We start from the raw sequence: 23017 nt of genomic DNA, 5'->3' as shown, positions 1-23017 counted from the left end.
CCTATGAGTTCTAATGGTCTATTGATTCCTTCAATTTTTCTAGATAAATGTTATTAGTATTTGCAAACAATGAATTTTAGCTCTTTCCTTCATATTCTTAGATCTCTTTTCCTTTCTCCCTTCTTTCCTTCCTTCCTTCCTTCCTTTTCTCTGTTTCTCTCTCTCTCTTTTCTCCCCCCCAGCGGTGTTAGTGTTTCTAGTGCTGTGTTTAGCAGCAACAGTGACAGTGGTCATATTTTTCTTGTTACTAGTCTTTAAAGGCATATAATCAGAATTTTTCATTAAATTTAATAGTTGTAGATTCTTCATATGACCTATTGGAGAAAAGAATATTCCTATCTTTCCCCAGTTTACTAAGCTTTTTAAAAAGTATAAATGGGTAGTGGATTTTACCATATGATTTTTCTGCATTGTTGAGGTATGATTTTTCTCTTCCTTTAGTCTATCAATGTGGTAAATAACATTGATTTTTTTTTTAATGTTGTGCCATGCTTGCACTTAGATAATCCATGATTGGTCGTGACACATTACCTTTTAAAAAACACAGTGTTGTATTCAGTTCATTAATTTTACCTAAGGGTTTTGGCATCTACATTTTAAAAAATTTAATAGACTTAGGTTTTTTCTAGAGTAGTTTTAGGTTCACAACAAAATCAAGAGGGAGGTACAGAGTTCCCAATATACACCTGCCCCAAACAGGCATAGCCTCCCTCATTTTCAACATCCCCCACAATATTGGTGCATTTGTGTACCAATTGGTAAACCTACACTGATACACCATAACCACCCAGAGTTCATAGTATACCTTAGTGTAACATGCTTGGTGTTGTACATTCCATGGGTTTGGACAAATGTGTAATGACATATATCCATCATTATAATATCATAGGGTGTTTTCACTGTCCTAAAAATCCTTTGTGTCCTATCTGTTCACCCCTCTCTCCCTCAACCCCTGGCAAAGTGCTGATCTTTTTAGTTTCCCTATGGTTTTTCCTTCCCCAGAATGTCATAGAGTTGGATTCATTACAGTATATAGCCTTTTCATACAGGGTCCTTTCACTTAGTAATATACATTTAAAGTTCCTCCATGTCTTTTCGTGGCTTGATAGCCCATTTCTTTGTACGACAGCCCATTGTCAGATGTATGACAATTTATCCATTCACCTACGGAAGGACATCTCAAAACTTGCTTCCGGAGTGGCTGGGTGGCTCAGTTGGTTGAGTGTCTGACTCCTGATTTCAGCTAAGGTCATGATTTCAGGGTTGAGAGTTCAAACCCAAGGTCAGGCTCCACACTGGGCGTGGAGCAGCTTGGGATTCTCTCCCACTCCTTCTGCCTCTGTCCCTCCTCCCACCCCTGCTTGTGCTCTCTCTCTCTAAAATAAATAAATAAAAGATTTAAAAAAAACCTTGCTTCCAAATTTTGACAATTATGCTATAAACATCCATATGCAAGTTTTTGTATGCACGTTAGTTTTCAATTAAAAGAAAACAGGACTTCTTTTCTGATTAACAAAGGAAAAAAGGTTGATCCATATGGAACTGCCAATATTTGATCATTTTTTCACTTACAAAAACATCAGTTTCACACAGCTCAGTGTTCATGAATTTGGTATATTACGCTGAATGGATCTTCATCTGTTACACCTCACATCTCACATGGTTGTGGTGTGTAATCCTACTATCTCACACTTTTGCTTTTTATTTTTTTATGATTTTATGTTTTTGTTTCATATTGGTAATATCTTCTCAACTCCTTAAAAATATTTATTAATCTTATTTTAAATTTTTGGTTGGTAAATTCCAGTATCTTTTCTTCACTTGGTTTTGTGTCTGTCTGCAAGAGCACTGTTGTCCCAGATAAAGATGGGAACTTGAAAGGGGAGCTAGACCCACGAGAAAAGTTGATGACTTCTTTTTGGAAGTATTGAATCTGAGTCGGATAGTAGGATGACTAAGGGAGTGTTCTGAAGGCAGTTAAGAAGGGAATGGATGTTGGGAGGGAGAAGGAAAGAGGAGATTGTGAGAAATGAAAACTGGCAGTCATAGAGTCTGAGAGCTGGGAGATGTCAGAGCAGTGCCTCTGCCCAAAGCTGCCTTCTTTCAAGATCTGCACTTCTCAGCCTGTTCCTGCTGGTCTTGGAAGAAGAGCCTTGAGACTGACTGGTTCTTTCTGAGTTTGTCTACCACAGAAGTGCAATCCAGCCGAAGCTGGAGATAGCTCTTTCAGTCTGTTTCCTTTTTCTTTCAAGGTGGGCTTAGCAGCCATAGAAGGGGAAGGGAGAAGATAAGATTAGAAAAGTAGAAAGTGAAGATGTGGATTTCAAAAATCCACTTGCCTTCTAAGTATTTGGGGAGCAGCTGAAAATCCTAACCCCCACCCTAGCAAATTTTTATAAGGTCTAACACCTTTTTTTAAAAAAAACCTCTCCATTATTCTGAATCAGGTGGCCCAAAGACCAAACTTTGAGGAAGATTGGAAGGAAAATGACTACTTTGGGTCTAATCCATATGCAGAGGGGCAGGCAATGAGGTGGGACCTAAGAATTCCTGCATTCTCCTCTTTGTTATATCCCCAAGAGGGGGTGCTGTGCATTCCACTACACCTGGAAATGTAAACCCCTGCTCTGTCTCTTTCTTGTCCCTCTAGTGAGGGCAAGGAGTCACCATAGGGATTCTGGGAACATCTGGGGAGTATTTATTGAATAGAATGGTCTTCTACTGAACACATGTATCTCTCCAAACCACCCTCCTAGAGAGGATGGATTATTTCAGAAATTTCCAATTTTTCTTTAATCATGCTATCAGTTCAAAGCAACCAGCAAACAGACTAAAATCAGGGATTTTGAATAAGCAAATTGAAAATCAGGTGGGGGTGGATCAGCAGGTGATAGCAGGGTTGCAGCTGGCAACCATGTGCATGTTTCCCCTTAGGGTCTGTAGGGTAGTATTAAATGAAACAACTATTGCTGGGAAAATTAAATATGCTTCTGGATACTTGACTCTGTTTGGGGATTCTAACAACAACAACAACAACAAAACTTCTCTTTCTTGGTCATTAGGTGAACAAAGCTACCAGCCACTAGCAGCACAGCCAGACCCTTCCAAATTCAGCAGCAGTGAGGATTCCCACCCCTGCCCCACTTCAGTGGGTTAATTTCATGTGCAAAAATCTAGCTCAAACATTGTGGGAAACAGTAGGGTGGAGAGAAATGGATATGTCATTCCGTGCATATTATTTTACACTGAGAAATGTTCCTAATGAATTTTCTGATTGCTTTTTTTGACATTATATTCATTTCAAGTACACCAGAGGAACCTGACTTTAAAATATAAAACTATAAGACTTTTTTGTAAGTTAGGGAATCTCTTTGTCAGGCAGATAGTCTGCTGTTTATTAGTCCATTAACATTTCCTTTCTTTCTTTCTTTCTTTCTTTCTTTCTTTCTTTCTTTCTTTCTTTCTTTCTTTCTTTCTTTCTTTCTTTCCTTTCTTTCTTTCTTTCCTTTCTTTCTTTCCTTCTTTCCTTCTTTCTTTCTTTATTTCTTTTCTTTCTTTCTCTCTCTCTCTCTCTCTCTTCCTTCCTTCCCTCCCTCCTTCCTTCCTTTCTTTCTTTTTTCTTTTGCTATGTTTACACTGAGGCCTAATTGAGTTCATGCTATATAGCCTGAGTCACCTATTTATTTCAGCTTTGTTGAGGTATAATTGACAAATAAATTTATAAGATATTTAAAGTGTACATCAGGGTGATTTGATATACTTACACATTGTGAAGGGATTTTGCCCCATCCAGTTAATTAATCTATCACCTCACATATTTTATTTATATATATATATAATTAATAATGTATTATGTATAATATAGTATACAAACATAATATATAACTATACATATAAATATAGTATATAAAATATAAATATAGTATATATACAATATATATATAAAAACATTTAAGTTCTACTCCTTTATAAAAGTTCAATTATACAATGCATTGTTATAACTATAGTCACAATGTTTTAGATTAGATAGATCCTCAGATCTTACTCATCTTATAGCTGAAAGTTTGTACCCTTTTACCAACCTCTCCCTACCTGCCCACACCCTGCCATCTCCCACCCCCACCTCTGGGCCCTGGCAACCATTCTACTCTCTGTTTGTATGAATTTGACTTTTCATTTATGTATTTATTTTAGATTCCACATATAAGTGATACCATACAATATTTCTTTTTCTCTGTCTGGCTTATCTCACTTAGCATAATGCCTTCGAGGCCTATTAATGTATAACAAGTTGCAGAATTTCCTTCATTCTCATGGCTGAATAATATTCCATGGTATATATATACCACATCTACTTTATCCATTCATTCATTAATGGACATTAGGCTGTTTCCATATCTTGGCTATTGTGAATAAGGAGATTAAATCAGTAATCAAAAACCTCCCAACAAAGAAAAGCCCAGGATCAGATGGCTTCACTGATGAATTCTACCAGACATTTAGAAAAGAAGTAATACCAATTCTTCTCAACCTCTTCCAAAAAAAAAAAAAGAATGAAACAATTCCAAACTCATTTTATAAGGCCAGCATTTCCCTGATACTGAAACCACACAAGGACACTACAAGAAAATTACAGCCTAATATGCTTCATGAACACAGATCCTCAACAAAATATTAACAAACCAAACAGTACATTAAAGGGACTACATGCCATGATCAAGTGGAATTTATTCCAGGGATGTAAGGATGGTTCAACATCTAAAAATCCATCAATGTGATATAACACATTAACAGAATGAATGATGAAAATCATATGATTATCTCAATTAATATAGCAAAAGCATTAGACAAAATTCAACATTCATTTATGATAAAAACTTTCAACAAACTGGGTATAGAGGGAATGTACCTCAACATAATAAAGGCCATATAGCTAACATTCAATGGTGAAAAACTGAAAGTTTTTTCTTAAGATCATGAACAAGCCAAAGATGCCCACTCTAACCACTTTTATTCAACACAGTGCTGGAAGCCCTAGCCAGAGCAATCAGACAAGAAAAATAAAAGACATCCAAATTGGAAAAGAAGGAATTGCATCCTTTACCTGCAGATGATATGATATTATATGTAGAAAACCCTAAAGACACCACCAAAAAACTGTTAGAGTTAATAAGTTCAAAGTTGCAGGACATAAAATCAATATTCAGAAATCTGTATTATACACTAATAACAAACTATCAAAAAGGGAAATTAAAAAATATTTACAATTGTATCAAAAAGAACAAAATACCTAGGGATAAATTTAACCAGGGTGGTAAAAGATCTGTATACTGAAAATTATAAAATATTGATGAAAGAAATCAAAGAAGATACCTCGAAAATTGGAAAGATATTCTGTGCTTGTGGATTGGAAAAATTAATATTGCTAAAATGTCCATGCTACACAAAACAATCTACAGATTCAGTGTAAACTCTATCAAAATTCCAATGGTATTTCTCACAGAAAAAGAACAAACAATCCTAAAATTTGTATGGAACCACAAAAGACTCTGAATAGCTTAAGCAAACTTGAGAAAGAACAAAGGAGGAAGCATCACACTTCCTAATTTCCAGCTATACTACAAAGCTGTGTAGTAATCAAAACAACATGATATAGGCATAAAAACAGACCCATAGATCAGTAGAACAGAATAGAGAGCCCAGAAATAAACACAAAACTATATGATTACTTAATTTATGACAAAGGAGGCAAGAAGCTACAGTGGAGAAAGGAAAATCTCTTCAATAAATGGTGTTTGGAAAACTGGACAGCCACATGCAAGAGAATGAAACTGGGTCCCTATCATATACCATACACAAAAATCAACTCAAAATGGAGTAAAGACTTGAATATAAGACCTGAAACCGTAGAACTCCTAGAAGAAAACAGAGGATAAGCTCCCTGACACTGGTGTTGGCAATGACTTTTTTTTTTTTTTTTGATTTAATATCAAAAGGAAAGGCAACAAAAGCAAAAATAAGCAAGTGGGACTATAAAACAAAAACAGACTACAGACAAAAAAGCTTCTCTTCACCTGGCTATGTAAATAGTTAACAGGCATTTATAGAGGAACTTTTGTGTGCAGAACTTTTAAAGGTGCATTGTAGGGATGGATCAGAATTATAAAAATAACAAGAAATAGAGGATTCAGTCATAAAACAGAGTTCTATTTGAGAATAATTATATGGTACATGCCAAGGAGTATAAAATAATAGGGTAAAAGGAGAATCTAATGTGAAAATGTTAGACAGTGTAAAAAGGCCAGATGTGAGGCTTCCTGCTGTGGTACTTATTGTGGTTGTCTGGGTGATTGTCCTTCCTTGCTCAGCTAGTTAACCATATCATTTTTTTTTTTTAAGATTTTATTTATTTATTTGACAGAGAGAGACACAGTGAGAGAGGGAACACAAGCAGGGGGGAGTAGGAGAGGGAGAAGCAGGCTTCCCGCGGAGCAGGGAGCCCGATGCGGGGCTCGATCCCAGGACCCTGGGATCACGACCCGAGCCGAAGGCAGACACTTAACGACTGAGCCACCCGGGCGCCCCGCTAGTTAACCATATCATGAGGGCAGGGACTCTCTCTTACCTTGGTTTCTCCCCAGACGAAACTTTACTCCAGACAAATAGGTGGAGACTGCACTAGTGTCTGTCCGTGGTAGTGGTGGGGTTAATCTTGGAGGTCTTTCCACAGTGATGGTTTTATAAAGTACTAAAATTTTTCTTATTCCAGACATGAATTTTATATGAGAAACCAAGAGACCCAGGGAAATGATAGCCCAAGATTGGCTCATGTTGCTTAAGCTTTCACATTTCAGAAGGATTTTATAGCTTTGTTGCTTCAACTTTAATTACTGACCACACTGGCTTTATTTTTTTCCTCGTCTCTAACTTTAGCTTCTTTACAAAGGCTTCTGGGGAAGTATCATTTTTTCCACAAACAGCAAAAGAGAAGTCTAGATGAGGTATGCCATATTATTTATCCTCCAGTGTTTTCTTATTTTTCATATGATTCTGCTTAAAATGTGCAGACATCATGGAGATATATTTAGCTCTATCCTTACACCACAGAGAAATGGTTCCTTTGCACTTTGGTGATAATTTAATTTTTTGAGTTGCAAGACTTTGATTTAAAATTGTAATGCATTGATGTAGTCACTTGTGTAGGCAGACAGAAGTACAGATTTAATGCAAACATGTTTTTACACAGTCATGAATATTGCACATCCCACTGTATACATTTTCTCCAACAAAAATTAATTTTTATTAATGCTTGTTTAAGGTAAGCATTCTCATTTCAAATGCTCTTCAAAAAATATTTCAGAAAAAATGAAATGACATAACACCAGAAACTTTGCTTTTGAAAAATGGACTGACTACTGTATACAAGAAGAAAGACTCCAAGAGAGCATCTACTTGAGAGGATGGCACATGTCTTAGTCAGCTCAGGCTACTATAACAAAATACCATAGAATGGTGGCTTAAACAACAGATATTTATCTTCTCATAGTTCTGGAGACTAGAAGTTTAAGAGTGAGGTGCCAGCAGGGTTGGTTTTTGGTAGTATCTCTTGGCTTGCAGAAAGGCTGCCTTCTTGCTGTGTCCTCACAAGGTCTTCCTTGTCTTAAAAGGACACCATTCCTATTGAATTAGGGCCCTACTTTTCTGACCCCATTCAACCTTAATTAACTCTGTAAGGACCCTATCTCAGTATACAATAAGATTGAGGATTAGGGCTTCGGTATGAATTTTGGGAAGGACACAGTTCAGTCTATACAGCACAAATGCCCAAGATCCTATAAGTAAAAACTAAGAGACATATTACCCTAGGCCACAACAGCTTACATATTTGACCACAGATTAAATGATACTTTACCAAGCCAGCATCTGGTGAGTGGGGAATTCTTGGAAACAGTGCAGGAATTGACTCTGTCCTTTCCCAAACATCCTCTACCTCAAAAAGCTGGATCTGTATGTGCCATGGTGTCCTTGGCAATATGACTTACTCTGAATCTTGACTTTTGTACCAGTTGCAGCAATTCCTCAGTTTCTTCAGGTTATGCTTTATGCACAATCTTCATCAATTCACCTGCTGAGAGTTTTTCCTCCAGTGTGCACACTCAGCAAAATGTCTGCAGGAGTTGTTGTTTAGAACTCTCTCTGGTCTGCAGGCTCACTGCTTCTCTCTGACCTACACTGCAGCAGTGGGGTACAGAGATAGAAACAGATGACTGATGGATTTGATTTCATTTTATAATGGAAGGGAATGTGTAACAATTATGTACATACCACTTTCAAATTGTTGTTTTAATTAATCAAGGGTCTTGGGTTCTTGTTCTGGGATTGCCTCATTCTTTCATCCAGGCCTTCAGTCACTCAACCGGAAAACCTTTTTTGAGCACTATGTGTGATAATTGAAGGGGAAACAACAATGAACAAAATAGATATAATCTCTATTCTCTGAGAGTTTATAAGTTGTAGGATCTTGAGCAAGTCTGTTGGTTTTTTAGAGACTTATTATACTCATCTTTTTTTTTTTTTTAAAGATTTTTAATTTATTTATTTGACAGAGAGAGCAGGATCACAAGCAGGGGGAGAGGGAGAGGGAGAAACAGGCTTCCCATGGAGCAGGGAGCCCGATGCAGGGCTCGATCCCAGGACCCTGGGATCATGACCTGAGCCGAAGGCAGACGCTTAACGACTGAGCCACCCAGGCGCCCCTTATTATACTCATCTTAAGGTAGGAGTATTAGAATGGTAAATCATCAATGTTGAAGTGAATCTTTAAAATTGTGATTCCCCTTCTCTAATTACTGGAATGATTAGATGTCTTAAAGAATTTGGAAAATTAAAAAAAAAACCCACAAAAAATCGACAAACTGAAAAGGTAACCTACTGAATGGGAAGATATTTGCAAATGCTATATCCAATAAAGGGTTAAAATCCAAAATATACAAAGAAGTTCTACAAGTCAACACCAAACCCCTCCACCCACAAATAATCCAATTAAAAACTGGGCAGAAGACATGAATAGACATTTTTCCAAAGAAGACATACAGATTTTAGCAAACATATGAAAAGATGCTCAACATCACTAATCATGAGGGAAGTGGAAATTAAAGTCACCATGAGATATCACTTTACATCTGTCAGAATGACTGGAATCAAAAAGACAAGAATAACAAATTTTGGCGAGGTGGAAAAAAAGGAACCCTCATGCACTGTTGATGGGAATGTAAACTGGTGTAGCCACTGTGGAAACCAGTATGGAGGTTCCTCAAAAAATTAAAAATAGAATTACCATATGATCTAGCAATTCCACTACTGGGTATTTACCCAAAGAAAATGAAAAAAATAATTTAAAAAGATGTATGCCACCCTATGTTTATTGCAGCATTATTTACAATGGCCAAGATATGGAAGTAACCCAATTGTGCGCTGATAGATAAATGGATAAATAAGATGCTATACTGTAATAGATAGGCAAAAAATAAAGAGAAAGGAATCCAAGCATATCACTGTAGAAAGCCATCAAACCACAAGGGAAGAGAGCAGGAGAAGAAAAGAACAGAAAAGAACTACAAAAACAACCATAAAACAAGTAACAAAATGTCAATAAGTACTTACTTAGCAATAATTACTTTATTTATTTATTTATTTTATTATTATTTTTTAAATTTTATTATGTTATGTTAGTCACCATACAATACATCATTAGTTTTTGATGTGGTGATCCACGATCCATTGTTTTCATATAACACCCAGTGCTCCATGCAGTACGTGCCCTCCTTAATACCCATCACCGGGCTAACCAATCCCCCCTACCCCCTCCCCTCTAAAACCCTGTTTGTTTCTCAGAGTCCATAATCTCTCATGGTTCATCTCTCCCTCCAATTCCCACCCCCCTTCATTTTTCCCTTCCTTCTCCTAATGTCCTCCATGCTATTCCTTATGTTCCACAAATAAGTGAAACCATTACTTTAAATGTAAGTGGACTAAATGCTCCAATCAAGACATAGGGTGATTGAATGGATGAAAAAATAAAACAAAACAAAACAAAAAAACAAAAAAACCCCAAGAGATTGATTTCAGACCTAAAGACCATGCAGACTGAAAGTGAAGCAATGGAAAAACATTTACCATGCAAATGGAAATTAAAAGAAAGCAGAGGTAGCAATACTTATATTGGACAAAATGGACTTTAAAACAAAGACTGTAACAAGAGACTAACAAGGACACAACTTTATGACAGAGAACAATCCAACAAGAGGGAATAACAATTGTAAATATTTATGTACTCAACATGGGAGCACCTAAATACATAAAGCAACAATTAACAGACATAAAGGAAGAAACTCACAGTAATTCAATAATATTGGGGGACTTTTAACACCTCACTTACATCAACGGATAGATCATACAGACAGAATCAAGAAGGAAACAGTGACTTTAAATGACACATTGGACCAGATGTACCTAACAGATATATTCAGAATACTTCATCCAAAACCAGCAGAATACATATTCTTTTCAAGTGCACATGGAACGTTCTCCAGAATAGATCACATGTTAGGCTGCAAATCAAGTCTCAATAAATTTAAAAAGATTAAAATACTATCATGCATCTTTTTTGACCACAATGGTATGAAACTAGAAATCGATCACAAGAAAAAAATCTGGAAAGAACACAAATACATGGAGACATTGAAAAACATGGTACTAAACAATGAATGGGTCAACCAAGAAATCAAAGAGGAAATTAAAAAACATACATGTAGACAAATGAGAATGAAAACACAATGGTACAAAATCTTTGGGATGCAGCAAAAGCTGTTCTAAGAGGGAAGATTAAAGCAATACAGGCCTACCTCAGGAATCAAGAAAAATCTCAAATAAACAACCTAACCTTACATCTAAAGGAGCTAGGAAAAGAACAAACCAAGTCCAGAGTCAGTAGAAGGAAGGGAATAATAAGGATTAAAACAGAAATAAATGAAACAGAAAATGAAGAAAACAAAACAAAACAAAAAAACAATAGAACAGATCAATGAAACCAGGAGCTTATTCTTTGAAGAGATCAATGAAATTGATAAACTTTTAGCCAGACTCATCAAAAAAAGAAGAGAGAAAGCACAAATAAATAAAATCAGAAATGAAGGAGGAGAGATAGCAACTGACACCACACAAATAAAAAGGATTATAAGAGAATATAATGAAAAACTACATGCCTACAAACTGGACAACCTAGAAGAAATGGATGAATTCCTAGAAACATAGAACTTTCCAGAACTGAATCAGGAAGAAATAAACAAAGTTGAACAGATGAATCACTAGCAATGAAATTGAATCAGTAATAAAAAACTGCCAACAAACGAAAGTCCAGGACCAGATGGCTTCACAGGTGAATTCTACCAAACATTTAAAGAAGAGTTAATATCTATTTTTTCTCAAACTATTCCAAAAAATAGAGGAGGAAAGATAGTTTCCAAATTCATTCTATGAAGCCAGCATTACCCTGATACAAAACCAGATAAAGGTACTGCACAAAAGGAAAACTATAGGCCAATATTCCTGATGAACATAGATGCAAAAATCCTCAATAAAATATTAGCAAACCTAATTCAACAATATGTTAAAAAAAATCATTCACTGTGATCAAGTGAAACTTATCCCAGGGATGTGAGGGTAGTTCCATATTCACAAATCAATCAGTATGTGACATCACATTAACAAGAAAAAGGATAAAAACCATATGATCATCTCAATAGATACAGAAAAAGCATTTGACAAAGTACAATATCCATTCATGATAAAAACTCTCAATAGAGTAGGGTTAGAAGGAACGTACTTCAACATAGTAAAGGCCATATATGAAAACCCACAGCTAACATCATCCTTAGTGGTAAAAAACAGAGCTTTTTCTCTAAGATTAGGAATGAGACAAGGATGACCACTCTCATCACTTTCATTTAACATAGTACTTGAAGTCCTACCCACAGCAATTGGACAAGAGAAAGAAATAAAAGGCATCCAAATTAGTAAGAAAGAAGTAAATCTTTCATTATTTGCAGATGACATATTATATGCAGAAAACCATAAAGACTCTGCCAAAAACTGATGAACGAATGAACGAATTTGGTAAAGTCATAAGGTACAAAATTAATATACAGAAATCTGTTGCATTTCTATACACTGATAATGAAGTTGCTGAAAGAGAATTTAAGAAAACAATCCCATTTACAATAGCACCACAAAGAATAAAATACCTAGGAATAAACTTAATCAAGAAGATGAATGACCTATATTCCAAAAACTATAAAACATGGATGAAACAAATTGAAGATGACACAAACAAATGGAAAGAAATTCCATGCTCATGGATTCAAAGAACTGATATTGTTAAAATGTCCACACCACCCAAAGCAATCTACAGATTTAATGCAATCCCTATCAAAATACCAGCAACATTTTTCATAGAGCTAGAACAAATAATCCTAAAATTTGTATGAAACTACAAAAGACCCTAAATAGAGCAATATTGAAAAAGAAGAGTAAAACTGGAGTTATCACAACCCCATGTGTCAAGATATACTACAAAGCTATAGTAATCAAAACAATATGGTACTGGCACAAAAATAGACATATCAAATAGATCAATAGAACAGAATAGAGAGTCCAGAAATAAACCCATGTGTTTATGGTCAATTTATTTATGATAAAGGAGGGAAGAATATGCAATGGGAAAAAGACAGTCTCTTCAACAAATGGTGTTGGAAAACTGGACAGCTACATGTAAAAGAATGAAACTGGACCACTTTCTTACACCATACACAATAAACTCAAGATGGGTTAAAGACCTAAATGTGAGACCTGAAACCATAAAACTCCTAGAAGAAAGCATAGGTGGTAATTTCTTTGACATCAGCCGTAGAAACATTTTTCTAGATATGTCTCCTCTGGCAAGGGAAACAAAAGGAAAATTAAACTATTTGGAATACACCAAAACAGAAAGCTTTTGCACAGCAAAGGAAACCATCAACAAGACAAAAAGGCAGCCTACTGAATGGAAAAAGATATTTGCAAATGATATACCCAATAAGGGGTTAATATCCAAAATATACAAAGAAGTTCTACAAGTCAACACCAAAAAACCCAAATAATCCAATTAAAAAATGGGAAGAAGCCATGAATAGACATTTTCCCAAAGAAAACATACAGATGGCAAACAAATGAAAAAATGTTCAAAATCACTAATCATCAGAGAAATGCAAATTAAAACCACAGTGAGGTATCATTTTATGCCTGTCAGAATGACTGGAATAAAAAAGACAAGAAATCATAAATGTTGGTGAGGATGTGGAAAAAAAACCATCATGCACTGTTGGTGGGAATTCAGATTGGTACAGTCATTGTAGAAAATAGTATAGAGGTTCCTCAAAAAATTAAAAATAGATTTACCATATGATGCAGTAATTGCACTACTGGGTATTTACCCAAAGAAAATGAAAACACTAATTTGAAAAGTTCCCTGCACCCCTATTTATTACAGTACTTTTTATGGTAGTCAAGATAGGGAAGCAACCCAAGTGTCCAACAATAGATGAATGGATAAAGATATATATATATCCACACACACACACATACAATATAATAGATAAATAGATAAAGAGGATTAGGATTACACTTATCTTGGTGAGTACTGAGATTATATTGTACACCTGAAACTAATATAACCTTGTATTTTAATTATATGTGAATAAAAAAGGAAGATGTGGGGTGTGTGTGTGTGTGTTTATGTGTGTGTGTGTGTGTGTAATGGAATGTTACTCAGCCATAAAAAAGAATGATTTCTTGCCATTTGCAACAGTATGGATGGAGCTAGAGGATATAATACTAAGTGAAATAAGTCAGAGAAAAACAAATACCATATGATTTCATTTCTATGTGGAATGTAAAAACAAAACAAATTAACAAACAAAAAAGCAGAAATAGACCCATAAATACAGAGAAGAAACTGGTGGTTGCCAAAGCGGAAGGGGGCTGTGATGGGCAAAATGGGTGAAGGGGAGTGGAAGGTACAAGCTTCCAGATATGGGATGAATAAGTCATGTAGGTAAAAGGTATAGCATAGGGAATATAGTCAATGGTATTTTGATAGTGTTGTATGGTAACAGAAAAAAAATTTTAAAACATACATAAGAAAAATTGAAATCACCTGTGATCCATGATAAGCAATGTTAACCCTTTGGTATGTTTCTCCCTAGACTTTTTCTATGTCTATGTGCACATATACTACATATATATACATATATATATGTATATATATATATTTGTTTTTTGTTTAAAAAAATTGGCATCATTTATATTCTTGTTTGGAAGTGACTTTTTTCTTGATATTATTTCATAGATTTTTAAAATGTCATTGATATTATTAATATACTTGACAGTTTTAGTAATCATATAGATATACTATTTATCCCTTTCACTTAGGATACTTAATTTATTTTCTCAATTTCACTATTATAAATAAATGACAATACATGTTTCTGCTTCCTTAAAATCAATTCATAGAAGTAGAATTGTTGGATTGAACAATTTTTTTCTGTTTTGAATATATATAGCGAAATTTCCATCCTGGAAGCTTATACCAATTTTACATGCCTAGGAACTATGTGCAAGGATTTTCATTTTCCTTTATCTTCACCAATATAGGTATGTTTATTTTGTAAATTTGTTCATTTAGTGACAAAAAAATATTTTTTAGTTTAAAATTTATAAGGTAGAATTTGGATGAAGTTGTTATATGTCATTTAGCTATTTGCTTTTCTGCAATTCCTGTTTATATCTTTTGCCTATTTTAATATTTTTTAATACATTTGTTAGAGTACTGTATCTTTGGTATTAAACCATTTTATTTTACATATTGCAAATATTTTTCCTACTTTATGGTTTGCCTCTTACATGTATTTCTGTATTTCAGATTAAAAATACCTATTTTTTAAAGCTATATCTATCAGTCCTTCTTTTGCTTTATTATTTAGAAAACTTTCCAGTGACAAAGTTAGATATATCTATATCTATATCATCCATATCTATATCTATCTATATATACAGTTTTCTTTTTGGTTCCAAATCATTGGGTCTATTTTGGGACTTTTTATTCTATTTTTCCATTTGTTTTGATCTTTCATATGTAATAATTTATCCAGTATCATTTTTCCCACTTCTTTATCCTATCTCTCTGCTTTCTAGGAAGTGTCTCTATGTTGACTTCCACACTGATCTGCAGTGTTGATTCTGCTCTTGTACTGATGTGAAAGACCTTCAAAATGAAACCATGATATTTTTAATTTCCTTCCTTCCTTCCTTCCTTCCTTCCTTCCTTCCTTCCTTCCTTCCTCTCAAGATTTTATTTATTTATTTGACAGAGAGAGAGAGCAAGAGAGGGAACGCAAGCAGGGAGAATGGGAGAGGGAGAAGCAGGCTTCCCGCGGAGCCAGGAGCCCGATGCGGGACTCGATCCCAGGACCCCAGGATCATGACCTGAGCCGAAGGCAGATGCTCAATGACTTTTTCCCTTAAAGAAATGGCCCTTTTCTTCCCTGTCCTTTCTTTATTAACTCAGGAAGTACATCTTTATTTCAGTCAGCTGTCTTATCTCATTTTTTAGCTTTTACCCTCAGTCCGTATTTTCTTGAATTAAATGAATGAAGCCTGTGCCATTTAAAATGTACTTCTACTTATTGCAAGAAATATTTTGCAAATAATTGCTTTATGCCTTTTCCTTGAGAGGTTTCCAGAGTCGTCTTTTCTAGTCCAGAAGTTTTTCCTAGGTGCCACTGATTCTTGGCCGAACAGAGGGTATGAAGGCCTGCTACTTGTCCCTAGTGTGTGAGCTTTGGCCTTTGATCCTTTCATGGTATACCTGACAGCTTGCAGGATCTTCTGATCTGATCCATTTGTAGGACCACTTCAGAGCCTATGTAGGAGGCCTGGAACCTGGGTCCTTGGACAGTTCCAGCAGAGGACATTTATTTTTTCCTCATTGGGGCTGTTTCTCTTCTGAGCCCATCTTCCACCCCAAGTAAAGGGAGTTTCTGTATCCAGCCTCCTTCCTGTGATAATAAGGAGAGATGCATCACTCTGGGAAAGAGTCCCGGTCATCAGAGGGGATCTCCAACACTTGTGGTTTTCTTTGTTTTATCTGCACTTAACCTCGACTTCCTAGTGAAGTTGTGCTCCAGCTTTTCCAGGGCTCAGCCCTTAGGCCCTCAACCTGGAAGTGTTAAGTGGGGTTGTGCCAAGGTGCCTTCTTCTTCCCGAGAGGTGGAGCCCCCATCTCACATACGCCAATCATTCTCAGGTAGCTGGGGAGTTAGACCCTTGGTATTTGTTGTCCTTCCCTTAATCAGCTCTTCTTTACCCTAGAATGAGTAGAAACAGCTCAAAATTGGTGGCATGTGAGAATCACTCTTCTGTAATTATCAGTCTGTTTCAGGTTTTCCCTTTTTCTTATAGTCTTTGGCTTATTTAAGCTAGTTTCTGGAAGACGTATAGTTAGATACCTAAGATGAAATAAAATGGTGAACACTTACTTAATTAGGAAATCAGGGATGGATCTTAAAGCTGATTTGAAATAACACCTCTCCTGCCAACCTCACAACCGTGACTTGAGGATAAAATGAGATGGTAAATGTCAAAGGGGTTTGAACGCTGTTTGGAGCATTATGCAAATACTAAGTTACTTTGTTATCTTCACATTTTATGAGACCAGAAATCAGTAGCCTTGTTGGAAGCAAATTTGAGTTGTGAATTTTTAAAGGGTATGTGATAATGGAAGATGGCTATTTAGGTGAAGCACAAAGCCATTCTATTTCGATGTGGTCCACCCCCTTCTTTCACACAATACATCTGAAATAGAGGTTTGTCTTGTTCTTTATCCCCCCAAAGAGAAGGCTGGCCTGAATTTCCTCTTTAGATGATTTCTTTGAGTGCCAGAAGATTGTTTCAGCCAAAGAAACTAATCTGCAGATAGGTCTGCCCCCCGCACAATGCCCAGCATCAGGGGCAAAGGCTTTAATTAAAATGGAAGAGTTGGTAATTTCTGGCCTATCTGGGAAGCTTAAAGTTGATGTGGTTTGAATGAAAGTAATGACTTTTGCTTAAAATGCAAATATTAATGTGTGAGCCAGGGACTGACTTTCGGTGCAAACGAGAGATTGTAATTTCTTTTTCATGGCTTTTCCCTTAAAGAAATGGCCCTTTTCTTTCCTGAAACTCTGTAATATATACATTTAACATGAAAGGCACTTTTTCTCCTTACATTTCCTTTCAGTTGGCAATTTGTCTTTTTAAACTCTTAAAAGCAAGTGCATATTTTAGGTATTGATAAATCTTTGAAAAAATCCTAAGGATTTGTTTTTGTTGTTCATATTTATTTGGATGACATAAATGCATTTCAGAAGTGGCTTTCCTTCCAGTTTGGTTGTCTGGATGGCATTTATCCACTGTGCCTATAATCTTCATTTATATACAGGAAGTGGAATGACCACATTGTGAAGAGGACACATATTTAGCATGGCATTTGTATGTACCAAAATAAAGTTTTAAAAGTTAAAGTAATGTGTATTGCTCTTGGCTTAAGTAGGCTTATCTAATCACCAAGTATTGCAGTGAAAAAAACATAATGCATTTTGAATGTTGATAAGACATTAACAAGGGTAGATGGAAATGTGGTCAATTATATCAGTATATGAACGTATGAGTATAAGAGCATTCCAGATCAGTGTGCTTTTTACTAATCACAATTGTTATGAGTAGAGAGTAGACTTATTGAGGAATTACAATGTCTTGAGCATTGTGAAGTTATTACTTTTATGGTAAGGGAAAATTTGTTGTAGAAATAAAGAATGAAAATCATCCATTCTTTCCCTACCTTAATAAAACATGCTTGTTTTTCTTTTTCCTTTCCACTTCTTATTGATATACTTACAAATATTTATATAATCTTAATCGCAGTATACAAGCAACTTTTGTTTTAGCATTTTTCATTCAACATGCATTATATAGAAAGCACTTTTTCAATTTCCAACTGAACATAAGGGCATCCAGTGGCTGCTTTAACCAGCCTCTTGTCCAACATGTAACTGCCTCCCCGATTTGCTGTTCCTAGTTAGGTCATGCTGCAATGAGCGTGTTTGCTCAAATCTAAGTTTAACTTTTTGTGGGAAGGTTTTTGTTTTTTGTTTGTTTGTTTCTAGAATAAATTGGAAGGAGTGAGGTTACCATGCCAAATTTCAAGCAATTTCTTGTAGGTAAGGGGTTGAGAGGAGCCCGTTGGAGGAAGATGCTGTGGGTGACTCAGTGTGTCCCGCCTTGAGGGAGAGGTGAGAATGCCAGGAAGAAAGGAGAGGACTCACTAGACGAGCTGCACCCAGATGTTGACGGCCCCAGGGGGGGCCGAGGCGGGTGAGTTGTAGGGCACCTGGGAGCAATCTCCTAGCAACCTCTTTGTCCTTGTCAACCGACATCATTTGGAAGTGGCTTTGGGTTTCAATCAGTCTCACTGGATAGGTGTGACTCCACAGTCACATCACTGAGAAGTGGACTGTCTTCTGGGTTTTTACATCCTGCCCTAAGTCAGGGTGGGCTTGTGGGCGGGGAAGGCATTGGGTCCACCTCTGGCAGCCTGGGAAAAGCAGCAGGAAGACAGAGGCACTAGGGAAGCAGCTAAATGATGAACTAGAATGCCTCCACCATCGTTCCAGAAGGAGGTGGGATTTTCCAAAACTCTGTTTTTCTTCACCCATACACAGGGGCAAAGGCAGAACCTGGAGGGTAAATCGCTAATAAGGCACCGATCCAAGCATCTCTCATCACTAATAGGTTCACAGCAGAGCTTACCATATACTTCCCTTTTCTTTTCAGCTAATGGTTTCTTACTAGTTTTATCCAACTGCAATTAAATAACCCAGTGAACTCTGCCTTTGCTGGAAAGAGTCTTTTTGAAAGAAATGTAGTATTTTAGCAAAGAGAAGAAATCCAACCACAAAACAGGCCACATTATGAGATTTCCAATTTTGCCATGACTTTGAGCAGATTGATGGTGTTAGGTACTGTGATCCATTCTTCTACAGTAACAAATACAACACTGAAAGCCCACTTCAGCCACATTTGAGTTCGCACTGGTATTGCTTTGTCTTTTCACTAATTACCTGTCTATTGTGCTTTTCCCCAGTCCAGTCTCTGTGGCCACAGTCAGCATCCTATAGGTTTTTAAATGTTCTTTTTTCTTTTTTTTTGACTGGAGCTGTATCTTAACTTTTCCACTACCCCTTGCTTCCAAAAAACCAACAAAACTAGAAAATGTGTACAGATTTTAGTAATCAACGTATTTCTTTGCCAAAAAACCTATACTACTCTGCACTGCATCATTCTCAAAAGCATGAAGAAGCTGAACAGTGCTGTTGAAATGATCTGGCACAAGTCCACATAGGTCTCTATTTCACATCCTACCAATCTCGCAGGCAAACAGGACTCCAGGTAACCCTTGATTACAACTTACAATGCAACCTAGAAATGGCTACAAATATATTTCAAAATCACACTTCAGGGGCGCCTGGGTGGCTCAGTCATTAAGCGTCTGCCTTCGGCTCAGGTCATGATCCCAGGGTCCTGGGATCGAGTCCCACATCGGGCTCCTTGCTCAGCGGGGAGCCTGCTTCTCCCTCTCCCCCTCTCCCTGCTTACGTTCCCTCTCTCTCGCTGTGTCTCTCTCTGTCAAATAAATAAATAAATAAAAATCTTAAAAAAAAATCACACTTCAGTACTTTTACATCAGTAATATCTTTGATGTCCCATTAGCACTTTTAAACCCATTTAAAGGCCTTGAAAGTGTTCAAGGACTGTTTAGAAGCATGTTTTTTAGAAGCACAATGAAGGAATGAAAAAAGTGATAAAGAAGGAAAACCAGGCGGAGGGATTTACATCATATCCTGTAAACAAGTTGCAATTTGCTGTGTTTTCTCTGAAAATCACTTTGCCTTTGTGGCTAATCCATGAAGGCAAGCCATCACACAGGAGATTGGCTGGTCCCCAACTGTAAATAAAGGCAAAGTGGAACCAAAGTCCAGAGAAGAAGGAAATAAGCCCTGAGCAAAGGAAGGGTTTAGGGGATCAGAATTAGGTAATGATGGGTTCAAGGTGAATTCACATCCTAGCACTATAGATTCAGAGTTCAGGATTGGTGCCCTCGCTGGTGACACATTAAGCATTATGTGGATTGCAGTTTTTCATATGCACTGCCTCATTTGATTCTCACGGCAACCCTAATAAATATTATGTTCATTTTGTACACAGAGAAAATGAGACTCATTTTAGCTATAAATGAATTAGACTGACTTGCTCAGTATCACCCAGCCAGAGAGCAGCAGAGCTGCGCTTGGGTTCTGAACTTGTGACTGTTTGAGCTCTTTTCACTCAGCCATCTTCAGGTAGCAACTCAGAAGTTAGAACTGCAGTGTTCTTTAAAGGGGAGGGAAGTTCAGGTGGGCTCTCAGTTGAGCAAAGGAATAGAGGAAAGATGGAACTAGGATGCGATCAATTTCTCCACGCTGGGCACGGACCCTTCAATACAGGCAGAAACCCAGAGTCCTGCTAATCCTGTGGGCAGGGGGTGTTTATTGTTTAACTGCTCTGCCTGCTTGCATGAAGTTTGGGCTCTAAGCAGTCCTCAAACTTGCATTTGATATCTTTTGTTTGCTCATGATATCTGACTCTGGAAAATCTCTTTTGATAGCCTATAATGAGGCTCCAACATGGGAGAACCAGACGAAGGGACTTCTGTTGGAGATGCTATGCATGCCAACTCCCAGGGGGCATTGTCTGTCCCCAGCTCCTTAGGGCAAGGCAGTGGGAATATGAGACAAGGCAGGGCACCTAGCCTTCCATCACAGCCGATCCTTGTATTATTCTCTCTCTGACCTGTTCTTATTTTGAGGACAATTAAATATATTATTCATTCCAGGCTTAAACATCCCAATGTTTTTACCTTTCTTCTTTCCCTATCTTTTCTAATTCTGAAATTATGTTGGCTTTATAACTGTGGGCAAGTCACTTAACCTATCTGAATCTTCACCCCACATAATTCTCAGGAGCATGTGGAAGTGTTTTTCATGAAAGTACTACTTTGCATTTTCAGTCACTGGCTATATTTCCGAGGATTTCAAATGCCTTCTCTTTCATAGTATCTGCTTCTGCTTTTCCTTCCCAGAGTCGAAAACATGCAAGCAAAGTCCGACTGTATTACATGCTTCACCCCAGGGATGGTGGGTGTCCTGCCAAGAGGCTCCGGTCAGAAAATGTGAGTATCTGGCACCATTTGATATCCTTAGATGACCTGTTCAGTTTGCTAAGAACTTTGTAGGCCTAAGAAGTAAAGTCTTGTCCACCTTAGCAGGAATGCTAAGGGAGTAGAAATAGTTCTCATTAAATACTACAGAAAATATTACATGTAAGCAAGTCTTTTTCCTTTTTCCTACCTAAATGTGCCAGTATGGTGTTGGGGGACTGCATGATGATTCTGTGCCAGAGCAGAGCAGAGAAAGAATGTACAGAGGGGACAGAGAGCAACTGGGTGAGGGGAGGTAGGAGCCATCAGAAGAAAAAGAGTAGGAAAGACAGCATAAGGAGAAACCATGTCAGGAATATCAGATACTTTGCTGTTTACATATTTTATTTTTCCTTTGGTGTATAAAACTGAATGCCAGTTTATTCATTTATAATAAAGACTGTGCACATCTTGCAAATAAAAATATTCAGGGTTTTTGATCAGTGCTCCTCTCCCTGAGGGAACATTCACTTGGGAAGAAAATGACAATGAGGAAGTTGCTTTGAGGATGTAAAGTCAAAGCAAAGGGTTTACTTCAGCCAGGCCAAGGCAGGGACTGATAAATATTCCTTCCTCCCAGCAGGGGTTTCTTTTCCTAATGAGTGGAATATTCATATCCATCCATTGCGGAGGTCCTCTGCAATAAACACTGCAGATTAGACAGAAATCACTTGTCCTTTGAGTTCTGAGGAGGCTGCAGGCATAGGATTTATACCCTATGCTCTCGCTTGTGCTTGTGATCCCTTTCTCCTTCTGATGCCGGATAGATGCCGGTCTTCTTTTCTTATTAAAAATTAATACATGATCACTGAAGAAACTTGACCAGAATTGTGCTTGTGTATTCTTCACAGGAGAAAAAGAGAGAACAAGAGAACTGCTTATGATCACAGGTAGTGAGCATCAGGGCTGGTATTAATGAATTCCAAGCACAACTCTTACATCACAAAATGAGCTGTTCATACACAGACTAATCTGGAACACTGTGGAGTTGTCTTGACTGCTGTGGTGAGGCAGCTTTAAGAGCATATTAGAGGCAAAAGATGTCACGAAACCTTTTCAAGCCGCTAAGAAGTGGGACTGAGACTAGTTCTGTCATCTCTTAGTCTTATGACCTTTGGCAAATAATTGATCTCTCTGAACCTGTTTCCTCAATGAGGCTATCATAATCACACTTTCCTTACTGGGTTTTGTGAAGGAAAAGCAGAAGCAGATACTATGAAAGAGAAGGCGTTTGAAATCCTCGGAAATATAGCCAGTGACTGCAAATGCAAAGTAGTACTTTCATGAAAAACACTTCCACATGCTCCTGAGAATTATGTGGGGTGAAGATTCAGATAGGTTAAGTGACTTGCTCACAGTTATAAAGCCAACATAATTTCAGAATTAGAAAAGACAGGGAGAGGAGCACTGATCAAAAACCCTGTGCACTGTTACATGCCAAATACTGAGGAAAGATCAATAAGGCACAGACTTGCCTTAAAGAAACTCAGAGTCGAGTGAGGGACATAAATATTGTATAAAAAAATAGCTATAATCCCACGGTGTAGGTGTTTATTTAACATTCTGCACAAAGCCCTATGGAGACAAAGGGCA

General features: G+C 37.1%; 1 long non-coding RNA gene across 1 annotated transcript in view; it reads left to right on the top strand.

The window, feature by feature from the left end:
* LOC145717986 (uncharacterized) overlaps positions 1-21403 on the top strand; it is a 120505-nt gene extending 99102 nt beyond the window's left edge. The window contains exon 3 of the long non-coding RNA XR_014141511.1: positions 21308-21403. This is a non-coding gene — a long non-coding RNA (uncharacterized LOC145717986). The remainder of the gene's footprint in view (positions 1-21307) is intronic.
* The last annotated feature ends 1614 nt before the right edge of the window (positions 21404-23017 follow it).

The sequence above is a fragment of the Leptonychotes weddellii genome, chromosome 2 (assembly GCF_054177405.1).
Source record: "Leptonychotes weddellii isolate Sample4059 chromosome 2, ASM5417740v2, whole genome shotgun sequence".
Taxonomy (NCBI): domain Eukaryota; kingdom Metazoa; phylum Chordata; class Mammalia; order Carnivora; family Phocidae; genus Leptonychotes; species Leptonychotes weddellii.
Note: the sequence above shows the minus strand (reverse complement) of the source record. Positions and strands in the feature narration are given on the sequence as shown.